Here is a 12,288-nt window from a genome sequence, read left to right on the forward strand (position 1 = left end):
ACTACTTCAAGCTGGCATGATTCTTTATTGAAAAAATTGGAATGCTATGTTTTAAAAACAAACCAGTCCAACATTTGAGAGTGATGGCAAAAAAGTTTGGAAGGCGAGGTGGATATTTCAAGGATATTAGCTTAAGAGTAGACTTTAGAGGGCTTTCCTGGTGGCTCAGCAGTAAAGAATCTGACTGCAATGCAGGAGAATGGGTTCAATCCCTGGGTCAGGAAGCTTCCCTGAAGAAAGATCGGCAACCCATTCCAGTATTCTTGCCTGGAAAAATCCCATGGACAGAGGAGCCTGGTGGGTTACAATCCATGGGGTTGAAAGAGTCAGACATGACTGAGCAACTGAACAAGAAGACAAGAACTTGGAGAAATAGACAGCTGAAAAGTGAAAGTGAAAGTCACTCAGTCATGTTTGACTCTTGGTGACCTCATGGACTACACAGTCCATGGAATCCTCCAGGCCAGAATACTGGAGTGGGTAGCTGTTCCCTTCTCCAGGGGATCTTCCCAACCCAGGGATTGAACCCAGATCTCAAGCATTGCAGGCAGATTCTTTACCAGCTGAACCACATGGGAAGCCCAATAGACAGCTGATTGAATCTTACCTTTCCAACTGGGTCTGGCCATGATCAAAGGGGCTCCAGAGTACACGTAGGGGAGAATACCCAGCATCATACTTGGCACCCTGTAGGCCTAGGAGAGTTGGTACCCATGTAAATGAGATGGAAGAACTAGGGTCTCAGGAGGTGAGGAAGGGGGATGTAAATATGGAAGGGGAGACGGCGAGAATGTGAAGGAAGTGCTCAAATGACTTTGTGCCTGAGAAATGGGGCGGGAACTTGGTGATGGAATGAGGAGAGAGAAAATGCCACCCAGTGCCATACTGCGACAGAACAACGGTTAGATGGTGAGGACGGCAGCAGCTAAAACATGGCACTATGGTGATGATAACAGCAGCTGATACTCACACAGTGCTCAGTACGTGCCAGACAACAAGGCCTGTCAGACTAAGTATTTATACTCTAAGTATATGCACCTTTTAATTCTCACCATCCCCTATCTGACCTACCTCCTACACCTGCTGGAAGGATTAAATAGGTTAATATTTGCAAAGCGCTAAAAATAGTGTTCCATAAATGTTTCTAAGTAAAGTCCTCCTTTCACTGAGGCACAGAGAGGTCAAGCCTCTTGTCTGAGACCACACGGTTAGCCAATGGCAGGAGTGGGATTGGGATCTGGCCATCTGCAGCAGAGCCTATTCTTCCTTGGCGACATCTCTGGGCACCCAGGACAGCGAGGAGGAACAGTGGCCTCTGTCCTGACTTTATTTCACCCAGAAGAGAATGGCCAGAGCTTGCTTCCTTTCCCCACATGAATGACTCTTAAAGCTGAAGCTTTCCGGACACTCACTGGACAGCTGGTGGCTACATTCCGGCTGCCTATCTTGCCTCCTTCCATCCACTCCATCCTCTTTGGGGTGAACTTGGTGGGGAGGGCACTCTCTTGAGAAGTTTGGTGTAATATTATTTAGCAAAATGGAAATGAAATAGAGAATCAGCTTGTTGAAATGTCACCATTACAAGGAAAGGATTTAAAATTTCTCTTACATACTCAATGTTTTCAGGACCATTGGATTAAGACTGGGCTAGCGTCTTCCCTTTCTTGTCCTTTTCCCAGCACCACTTCCCCTTCGGTGGCTTCCACCACTCAATTTAGTTCCCACTCCATCACCCTGTCCCTACTATAACAATAGTGATAATAACAGTGATGCTGTGAGCTCATGGTTGTGGAGTTATTATTCTGTGTCAGGCACACTCATGCATTATCTCATTTAATCCTCATAGCAGCTTTGTGAGGGAAGAACTTTTTCTTTCACCTGCTTTATATATGAAGAAACTGAAGTTTGGGAAAAGGTAAATCACTTAACTGGTAAGTGAAAAAAGTTGGCATTGGAGCCGAGCTCTATCTTGCTTAAATCTGATGTCACACATTCTCCTGCAACAGAATCCCCTTTCAGTCAGTTCAGTCGCTCGGTCATGTCTGACTTGTTGCAACCCCATGGACTGCAGCACGCCAGACTTCCCTGTCCGTCACCGACTCCCGGAGCTTACTCAAACTCATGCCCATCGAGTCGGTGACACCATCCAACCATCTCATCCTCTGTCGTCCCCTTCTCCTCCTGCCTTCAATCTTTCCTGGCATCAGGGTCTTTTCCAGTGAGTCAGTTCTTTGCATCAGGTGGCCAAAGTATTGGAGTTTCAGCTTCAGCATCAGTCCTTCCAATGAATATACAGGACTGATTTCCTTGAGGATTGACTGGTTGGATCTCCTTGCAGCCCAAGGGACTGTCAAGAGTCTATTCAAACACTACAGTTCAAAAGCATCAATTCTGTCAGTGCTCAGCTTTCTTTATGGTCCAACTCTCACATCCATACAGGACTACTTGAAAAACCATAGCCTTGACTAGATGGACCTTTGTTGGCAAAGTAATGTCTCTGCTTTTTAATATGCTGTCTAGGTTGGTCATAGCTTTTCTTCCAAGGAGTAAGCATCTTTTAATTTTATGGCTGCACTCATCATCTGCAGTGATTTTGGAGCCCAAAAAGAAAAAGTCTCTCACTGTTTCCATTGTTTCCCCATCTATTTGCCAAGAAGTGATGGGACTGGATGCCATGATCTTCGCTTTTTGAATGTTGAGTTTTAAGCCAACTTTTTCACTCTCCTCTTTGACCTTCATCAAGAGGCTCTTCAGTTCCTTTTTACTTTCTTCCATAAGACTGGCATCATCTGCATAACTAGGGTTATTGATACTTGTTCCATGTCTGGTTCTTTCTCCTGGCAATCTTGATTCCAGCTTGTGCTTCATCCAGCCTAGCATTTCACATGATGTACTCTGCATAGAAGTTAAATAAGCAGGGTGACAATATACAGCCTTGATATACTCCTTTCCCAATTTGGAAGCAGTCTGAACTGTTGCTTCTTAACTTGCATACAGACTTCTTAGGAGGCAGGTAAGGTGGTCTGGTGTTCCTATCTCTTGAAGAATTGTCCACAGTTTATTGTGATCCACACAGTCAAAGGCTTTGGCATAGTCAATAAGGCAGAATTTTCTGGAATTCTCTTGTTTTTTTCTCTGATCCAACAGATGTTGGCAGTTTGTTCTCTGGTTCCTTTGCCTTTTCTAAATCCAGATTGAACTTGGTTCACATACTGTTGAAGCCTGGCTTGGAGAACTTTGAGCGTTACTTTACTGACATGTAAGATGAATACAATTGTGGGGTAGTTTGAAAATTCTTTGGCATTGCCTTATTTTGGGATTAGAATGAAAACTGACCTTTTCCAATCCCGTGGCCACCGCTGGGTTTTCCAAATTTGCTGATATATTGAGTGCAGTGCTTTCACAGCATCATCTTTTAGGATTTGAAGTAGCACAACTGGAATTCCATCACCTCCACTAGCTTTGTTCGTAGTGAAGCTTCCGAAGGCCCACTTGACTTTGCATTCCAGGATGTCTGGCTCTAGGTGAGTGATCACACTATCGTGGTTATCTGGGTCATGAAAATCTTTTTGTATAGTTCTTCTGTGCATTCTTGCCACCTCTTCTTAATAACTTCTGCTTCTGTTAGGTCCATAGCGTTTCTGTCCTTTATTGTGCCCATCTTTACGTGAAATGTTCCCTTGCTATCTCTAATTTTCTTGAAGCGATCTCTAGTCTTTCCCATTCTATTATTTTCTTCTATTTCTTTGCACTGATCACCAAGGAAGGCTTTCTTATCTCTCCTTGCTATTCTTTGGAACTCTGCATTCAAGTGGGTATATCTTTCTTTTTTTCCTTTGCTTTTAGCTTCTCTTCTTTTTTCAGCTATTAGTAAGGCCTCCTCAGACAACCATTTTGCCTTTTTGCATTTCTTTTTCTTGGAGATGGTCTTGATCACTGCCTCCTATTCAATGTCACTAACCTCCATCCATAGTTCTTCAGACCCTGAGCCTATCATACCTAATCCCTTGAATCTATTTGTCACTGCCACAGTATAATCATAAGGGATATGATTTTGGTCATACCTGAATGGTCTAGTGGTTTTCCCTACCTTCTTCAATTTAAGTCTGAATTTTGCAATAAGGAGTTCATGATCTGAGCCAGTCAGCTCCTGGTCTTGTTTTGCTGACAGTATAGCGCTTCTCCATCTTTGGCTGCAAAGAATATAATCAATCTGATTTTGATACTGACCATTTGGTGTTGTTCGTGTGTAGAGTCATCTCTTGTGTTGTTGGAAGAGGGTGTTTGCTATGACCAGTGCGTTCTCTTGGCCAAACTCTGTTAGGCTTTGCCCTGCTTCATTTTGTACTCCAAGGCCAAACTTGACTGTTACTCCAGGTATCTCTTGACTTCCTACTTTTGCATTCCAGTCCCCTATGATGTAAAGGACATCTTTTTTGGGTGTTAGTTCTAGAAGGTCTTGTAGTTCTTCATAGAACCGTTCAACTTCAGCCTCTTCGGCATTAGTGGCTGGTGCATAGACTTGGATTACTGTGATATTGATTGCTTTGCCTTGGAATCCCCCTTAGCTTTCAGTTTTCCACCATCACCTAAGTTTTGAAGATACGTGGGTAGTTGGGCATAGGTTTCCCAGAGTTAGATACTCTGGCAAGTTTTATCCCTTCCATAATTGAAAAAAAAATTCCTACACATATTTAAAGCAGTTCTATCAATGGGCAAAAAAGCTGTGCTCTGTACTTTGGTAATACAAACAATAAAGAGGAAGGGATTCTAATTTGCTGAGATAATGTATACATAAATGATTATAAAACAAATATGGTAACTCTGTAGCTGTGACACTTATTATTCAGCTATAATACAAGAATAGTAGCTGAATAAGTAAAATGTAGTAGCTGAATAGTAAAATATATACTATGTGAGTGAGTCAAGCAAACTTTGTACTCAGACAAAAAACTATATCCTGAGATTATCTTTATTGTATAAAAAATAAAAATTGAAAGTAAATTTAAAATACTCAAACTAGAAAGTAACAAAATAAAACTAAAGAAGGAGGGAGGTAGCAAAGATTAAAAACTAAAATTTATGAAGCAGAAAACAAACATGAAAAGGGGTAAGTAAAATCAAAATTAGGTACTTTGAAAGATTAATGAATTAAATATATCCTAGTAAAGGCTGGTTAGAGAGAAAGTTATATAAATACAGCACTGTAAAGGACACATAATTATAGATATGGAGAAATGAAAACTCACTGGTGGGTATTATGTGCAGATCTATAGAAATAAATATGGAAAACTGAAGGCAACGGATAATTTCCTAGTAAAAATACCAACTCTTCAAGTGATCATTTTAAGAACTGTGAATAGATCAGTTATTATTGACACTGGAGAGTAAAAGATCTATTATTAAAAAAGGCACCAGACCTAAATGGTTTTATAGATGAATTCCTTATTAAAAATCAATTTCAATGTGATAGAAAAATTTATCAACCATAAAAAGGAAAGGTAGTAAAATCATTTTGTGAAGATTGCTTCTAAAGACAGCACAGAATTTGAAGACCAATTTCTACCAAGAATTATAAGCAAAATGTTAGCAAATCAAATCCATCTGTATATCAGAAGCATATGACACCATTACTAGAGTCTATTACTAGAATGAGAGAATATATGTTCAGTTTCATGTAGATTGTGGGAAGGCTCCAATCATTTACAATGGATGCAATGGTGGTCAATGAAGTCTTAATGTGCAACTCTTAAACTCTGATTCTTGAACAGTTTGGAAATTGTAGGAGTGAAGTAAGGATAGAAGGTGGACATTGGGGAAAAAAGGAAGAGGTTATTTAGCTTCGAGCAATTGCACTAGTTATCTGTGCTTATTTAATTTGTAGGATGTACAAATTGAAGAGAGGGGTGATAAATAAGGAAAGAACCTGTAAAGAATATCTACCATGTTCTAAACCCTTGCCAGGTGCTCTGCATAAAATGTCATTAACGGTTTAATCAGGCCTGTGTTAACATGCAGAACACACCTGTGCACAGTCACTTTAATAAGGAACTTCTTAAGGAACAAAATTAACTTATTTTATATGTAACTTATATATTATAATACTACTTATTATTATATATATAATATTATACATACATACAAGTGAAGTGAAAGTCACTCAGTCGTGTCTGACTCTTTGCGACCCCATGAACTATATAGTCCTTGGAATTCTCCAGGCCAGAATACTGGAGTGGGTAGCCTTTCCCTTCTCCAGGGGATCTTCCCAACCCAGGGATCGAACCTAGGTCTCCCACATTGTAGGCGGGTTCTTTACCACTGAGTCACAAGGGAAGCCAGTGTGAATTTATATATAATATATTATTTTTTATGTTAACTTACTTTATATATAACTTATAATATAAAAATAAACTTATTAAGGAACAAAACCCAAAATATTGTTTTAAAAATGTTGGTTAGGAGAAGGGCTTTTACATAGACTATTATTATGGAAATTGACTACAAATAAGCACTTCAAATACTTTATATATAATATACATAAAGTATAATTATATATAAACATATAATATATATGTAAAGTATTTGAAAGTTTATATAATATATATAATATTTTATGTATTATATATAGATACATATATATAAATATATTTTATATATATTATGGAAATTGACTACAAATAAACACTTCAAATACTTCACTGACAGATATCATTCATGAGACAAGAGAGACAGTAATTTTAGCTGACACATGAGTTCATAGACCCTGACACTCCTTTGCAAGCTGATTAGGATGGTTTTGCTGGTTGCAGCCACAGAGAACTAATACTCACCCTATAAAGACATCCCTGCTCACTGTGACCTTCTCAAGCACTCTGGATTGGGTAAGTGCCTGCTGGTTGTAGCATTTCTGAAAGAGGACCTTCTAAGCTCACAATGCCAGGGCAGAAGTTTCTTTGCTCTCCAGCACAGCTCCGTCTGGAGCCCCTTGGGGTCCTGCGGTAGGAGAGTGGGTCTCAAGCTGAGAGAGGAGATCTCTGGACGTATTTTCGCTAGGAAGCAGTCTCTCATTGTGGCCCCTTGAGGATGCGTTCTCCTTTATGTGTCTCTGGCATAGCCTGGGAGCTGCTTTGTAGGTTTCTGTTTTCTGTTTATCTTCAGATAGGGGATTCTGTGTTACAGTTATCCTCCCTTGCAGACCTGGTGCCTTCCTATGGGGAGGGGAGAACCCTTTCCTCTGAAGAGCAGCAGAGCAGAGCTCTGGTCCAAAGATATTGCTAAGAAAATTTAAACAAAGTAAACTGCGGACACCTCAGATGCTAGACTTGGTAACTTAACAAGTTGGAGTAACAACTATTAGGTCAGTGACTGTAAGCCTATCCTATAAAGAATGATTATAAGATTTAAACAGGGCTTTTCCTCCCAACAACTATGTCAGCAGCCAGTGGGTGATAGTTGCGGAGCTACCCTGTCTTTCTGCTTCATCACTTAAAGTGACGGTATCCAGCCTTCCACTCTGCATCTATCATAAAGACACATTGATTTCCTTTCTGGAGAAACACATATTTCTTTTCTCCTGCTAAAAAGATAAATCTGACAGATTTTAATCAAATGTAGTTGTTCACAACTGCAGAAATGTGTTCAGTGCACATATGAAAACAAAAATACACCCGCAACTAAAGAAAGAGTTTGGTGGCCAGGTTTATTTGTAGAAAATACTTGTATTAACACACATGCACGCGCACACACACATGCACTCTCTCTCTCTCTCTCTCAAGGCAGTAAAGCCTAAGAGTTGATTATATAAGATTCTTTGACATAGTGTTTTGTTTGTAGTGACATCAGTAAATGTCGACCTCAGTTTAAATTTTCACTAAAGATGTGTTCTTCAGATTCTCTGTCTAACCCTAAGATTCTGGAATATTGGGCTTTGGTCTTTAAAATGAGGTCTTCTTCAAGCTGAAACATGGCTTTCAGAGGAAACATCATTTGAGATATGATATGTGATATTTGATATCTGACAGGTTTATGTGGTATCTAGTCAATCCTAAAGGAAATCAACCTTGGATCTGCATTGAAAGGATTGATGCTGTTGCTGAAGCTGAAGCTCCAATACTTTGGCCACCTGATGAGAAGAGCCGACTCATTGGAAAAGCCCCTGATGCTGGGAAAGATTGAGGGCAAGAGGAGAAGGGGACGACAGAGGATGAGATGGTTGGATGGCGTCACTGACTCAATGGGCATGAGTTTGACCAAACTCCAAGAGACAGTGAAGGAGAGGGAAGCCTGACATACTGCAGTCCATGGGGGTCACAAAGAGTTGAACACCTTGGTGACTGAACAACAATAACAACAACAAATGGAAGGATGAAGCATCTTCACGTCCTTATCCAAATAGGTTCTCATAATGCTATTTTTGTTCCTGACTTGGCTAAGATTTGGCTAAATGCACTGTGGAGCATTTACATTATTTCATAAATTTATATATTGATTTTGAGTAGCTCAAATTATTCTTTTCAATGTATCTAAGGGAGCCAAGATGTTTTATATGTGTGTGCGTGTGTGTGTGTGTGTGTGTGTGTATATATAATATATATATATATTTCTGAATTAAAACATTTAAACTTAATTTTTAAAACTTTTGGATATGAATAATTCTGTGACAGAGAGACTTAAATTCTACAGGACTTGATGCTTTTTTACATCTTACTCGTTGATTAGGTCATGTCCTCTCATGGGTTGCACAGACCTGGGTTTTAAATGGCACTTTTCTAAATTTTTGAGTCTTTGGTATGTTTTTTTTTCTTCTCAGTATAGATATGATTGATCACATTTTCATTAGAATGGAGAGATTGGATGTCTCTTGCTCATACCTAGTGGCAATTTCCTGCCCAGATATCTTGGCATAATGTATCTTATTTCAGCTACTTTACAGAGGTTAAAAAAAAATAATAATCCACATCCTGAATGAAAGTGTGGAGATACAGTTTTTGTTTTTTTAACTTTTTATTTTGCATTGATATAGCTATTAACACTGTTGTGATAGCTTCATGTATACATGTAGACATTCTCCCCCAAACTCCCCTCCCATCCAGGCTGCCACATAATCTTGAACATGTGCTATATAGTAGGTCCTTGCTCGTTATCCATTTGAAATGTACAGTGTGTACATGACCATCCCAGACTCCTTAGCTATCCCATCTCCCCATCCTTCCCCACCCCCCAGCAACCATCTTCTAAGTCTCTGAGTCTCTTTCTGTTTTGTAAGTAATTTCATTTGCATCATTTCTTTTTAGATTACACATATAAAGGATGTCATATGATACTTCACCTTCTCTGTCTGTTTTACTTCACTCAGTATGACAATCTATAGGTCCATCCATGTTTCTGCAATGGCATTATTTCATTCTTTTCGATGGCTGAGTAATATTCCATTGTATACATTTCCCACATCTTCTTTGTCCATTCCTCTGTTGATGGACATTTAGGTTGCTTCCATGCCTTGGCTACTGTAAACAATCCTGCAGTGACTATTAGGGTACATGTATCCTTTTAGATCATGTTTTTCTCTGGATATATGCCCAGGAGTGGGATTGCAGGGTAATATGGTAGCTCTATTTTCAGTTCTTAAAGGAACCTCCTACTATTCCCCATCGTGGCTATACCAATTTACATTCTGACCAGCAGTGTAGAAGGGCTTCCTTCTCTAAGTGGAGATATAGATTTAATTGACTATCAGTCCAGTTCTATCTTAAATAGTCCATTTTTTCAGTAAACCTTTTTCACTCTGTTCTCATAATTTTGAGTATTAAATTAAGATATATGATTCAAGAATTGTATTTGGAAAGAAAATCATTGAAAGGAAAGTTATTTTAATAATCCTATGTAGTGATTCATAGTGTATATACATATATAATTTCACTGCATTTCAATGGGAAAAAATAGAAAACTATTTCTCTTTTAAATGTGAGCTTTAAAATTTCCTTTGAGTGTGCTCTTACTGTCATTTTTTGCAAGAAATTAAAAACATTATTATTTATATGACAATGTATCTTATAAGTGAATTGAACTGCAATGCACTATTGGACTAATTTTGACAACCACCTTGGTTTAAAAATGATTTTCAACTCTGATATTTGTTCTTGTGCTATTTAAAGATTTTTTTTTTTTCTGAAAAGCATAAGGTGATATGGGAAAGAAGGAAGATGAAGAATGGCCAAATTCAGTTACCTTGTAAGAATAATATTAGAAGAACTTGGCATTTAAATTGTAAGAGGAATAAATTAACTTCTTAAAGTAAAAAGTATGAAAAGGAAGCCAATAAAAATGGATAAACTCATTCACTTGAAAATCATGAAGTCTTTACTAAGTGTCAGCCAAGAAACTGGTGGCTAAAGATATGTCCCAGTTTCCATCGGGTACTAGTGTCATTGAAAAGTGACCAAATTGAAATGCCATTATGACACAGGAAATATGTGGTTTTTTCCTGAAAGAATATTTGTGATGCTCCAAACTATAGCCATTAGTAGATATGAAGGCAAGCACAAAATATTACCTGGATCATGATTTATACATGATGAACAGACAATAAACTTACTGCCTTTCTTTGCCCCCACAGAAAGTGCTACCAGCTAGCTATAACTCCAGCACAGTATTTCAAAGCACTGTTTCCCAAAGTTTTTCTTATTTACAAAAGAAGCAATTCATTTTGTAGGACATTCCAAACTGGCAAATGGCCAACAACAATTTTGACCGAAGCAAGTGCAAAAGGTATTGCAAAACACAAAGCGAAAGAATATTTAGGAAAGATGGAAACAAAAAGGAAGATTATTCATCCTTCCATATGGCTTTTTAAAGCCATTTACAATTATGTATCGTTTATGGTAGTTTCTATAAAAACTTTTCCATTGAGCAGGCAGAAGACTGGATAAGTTTGTGAATGCATCACACAAAAAAGAAGATATTCAGAACAATGGAATTTAGCTAATTGTTTGAGGATGTGTGTGTGATAATGACGCTGTTAACCAGGAGAATGCAGAGTGTGAGAGCATTTGTTTTCCAGAAAGGGATTTCAAGAATTTAACGAAAAATTACGGTTGCTAATGACTGTGTGAAACTTAAGCAATAACAGTGTTACTACAATTATGCATCTGATTGAAAAGGTACAGTTTATCAGAAGTCTTAGAGCAGTGATTTTTAAGATATCTGCTGTGCATGGAAACACGCTTTGAGAGAAAAGACAGTGTTGGGTTTTCTTAAGATGTATTTAGATAACTTTATATAATGCACAATTTATACCATGTGCCGTGCCGCCAATTCATGTCCTTGACCTCTTCTGGAAACTGTAAGGAAATTTATTGACATCTGTGACTAGATGGGATTCTTGGAGGTGTTATAGACTATTTCATGGCTGCCAAGTAAAGACTTTGTTACAAAATTCCAGCTAAACTGAAAGACATTTGTCAAATTATTTGCAGATCGTCACAAACAACCCCACTTCCCCAACACACCACCTCTTGACAAGACCCAATTTTCTCTTAAAGATGAAATGTTCAAAGCCTCTCTACTGGGATTGGCTTTCCATTTGTTTTGGAAATAATTCTTGGAACCCTCTCAAAGTTCTCTATAGCTCCCTAGAACTGGGATGTATACCTATGACATTTCTTTAAGAGGATACTCACTTTGGACATGGTAAGACCTAGTTTGAGTCTTAACTTGGCCAAATATTTGATGCTTGACCTTAGACAAATTATTAACACTTTTTTAGGCCTTAGTGTTCTCATAGAGAAAAAAGGAATAACAATGCCAACCTCATAGAAATGACATGAGCTAACGTAGCTCATGTATTGAAAAGCCCTAGCATAGAAGAGCTTACTAGATAGTACTGAGCTAAAGACAGAAGTCAAAAGATCCTCTGTTCTACAGGAAGGCTTGAATCTCATGCAATAACATCTCTTCACTGTGCAAAACATATTTGTTGAGTACCTACTAGGTATATTGTGCTATGTGTTACGGTTACAGGAAGCAGAGTAGAGTACCTGATCTCAAGAACACAGTCTAGTGGAAGAATGATGGAAACAGGCTATGACGGAAATGCAGAGAATAGGAACCCAAGCCAGACTATTGAGCATTTTAACTGCGACAAGTCCTTATTAGGGCTTCCCTGGTGGCTCAGCGGTAAAGAATCTGCCTGTCAATGCAGGAGGCTCTCGTTTGATCCCTGGGTTGGGAAGATCTCCTGGAGGAGGACATGGCAACCTTCTCCAGTATTTTTGTCTTGAAGGTCCCATG

The sequence above is a fragment of the Cervus elaphus genome, chromosome 13 (assembly GCF_910594005.1).
Source record: "Cervus elaphus chromosome 13, mCerEla1.1, whole genome shotgun sequence".
Lineage (NCBI taxonomy): Eukaryota > Metazoa > Chordata > Mammalia > Artiodactyla > Cervidae > Cervus > Cervus elaphus.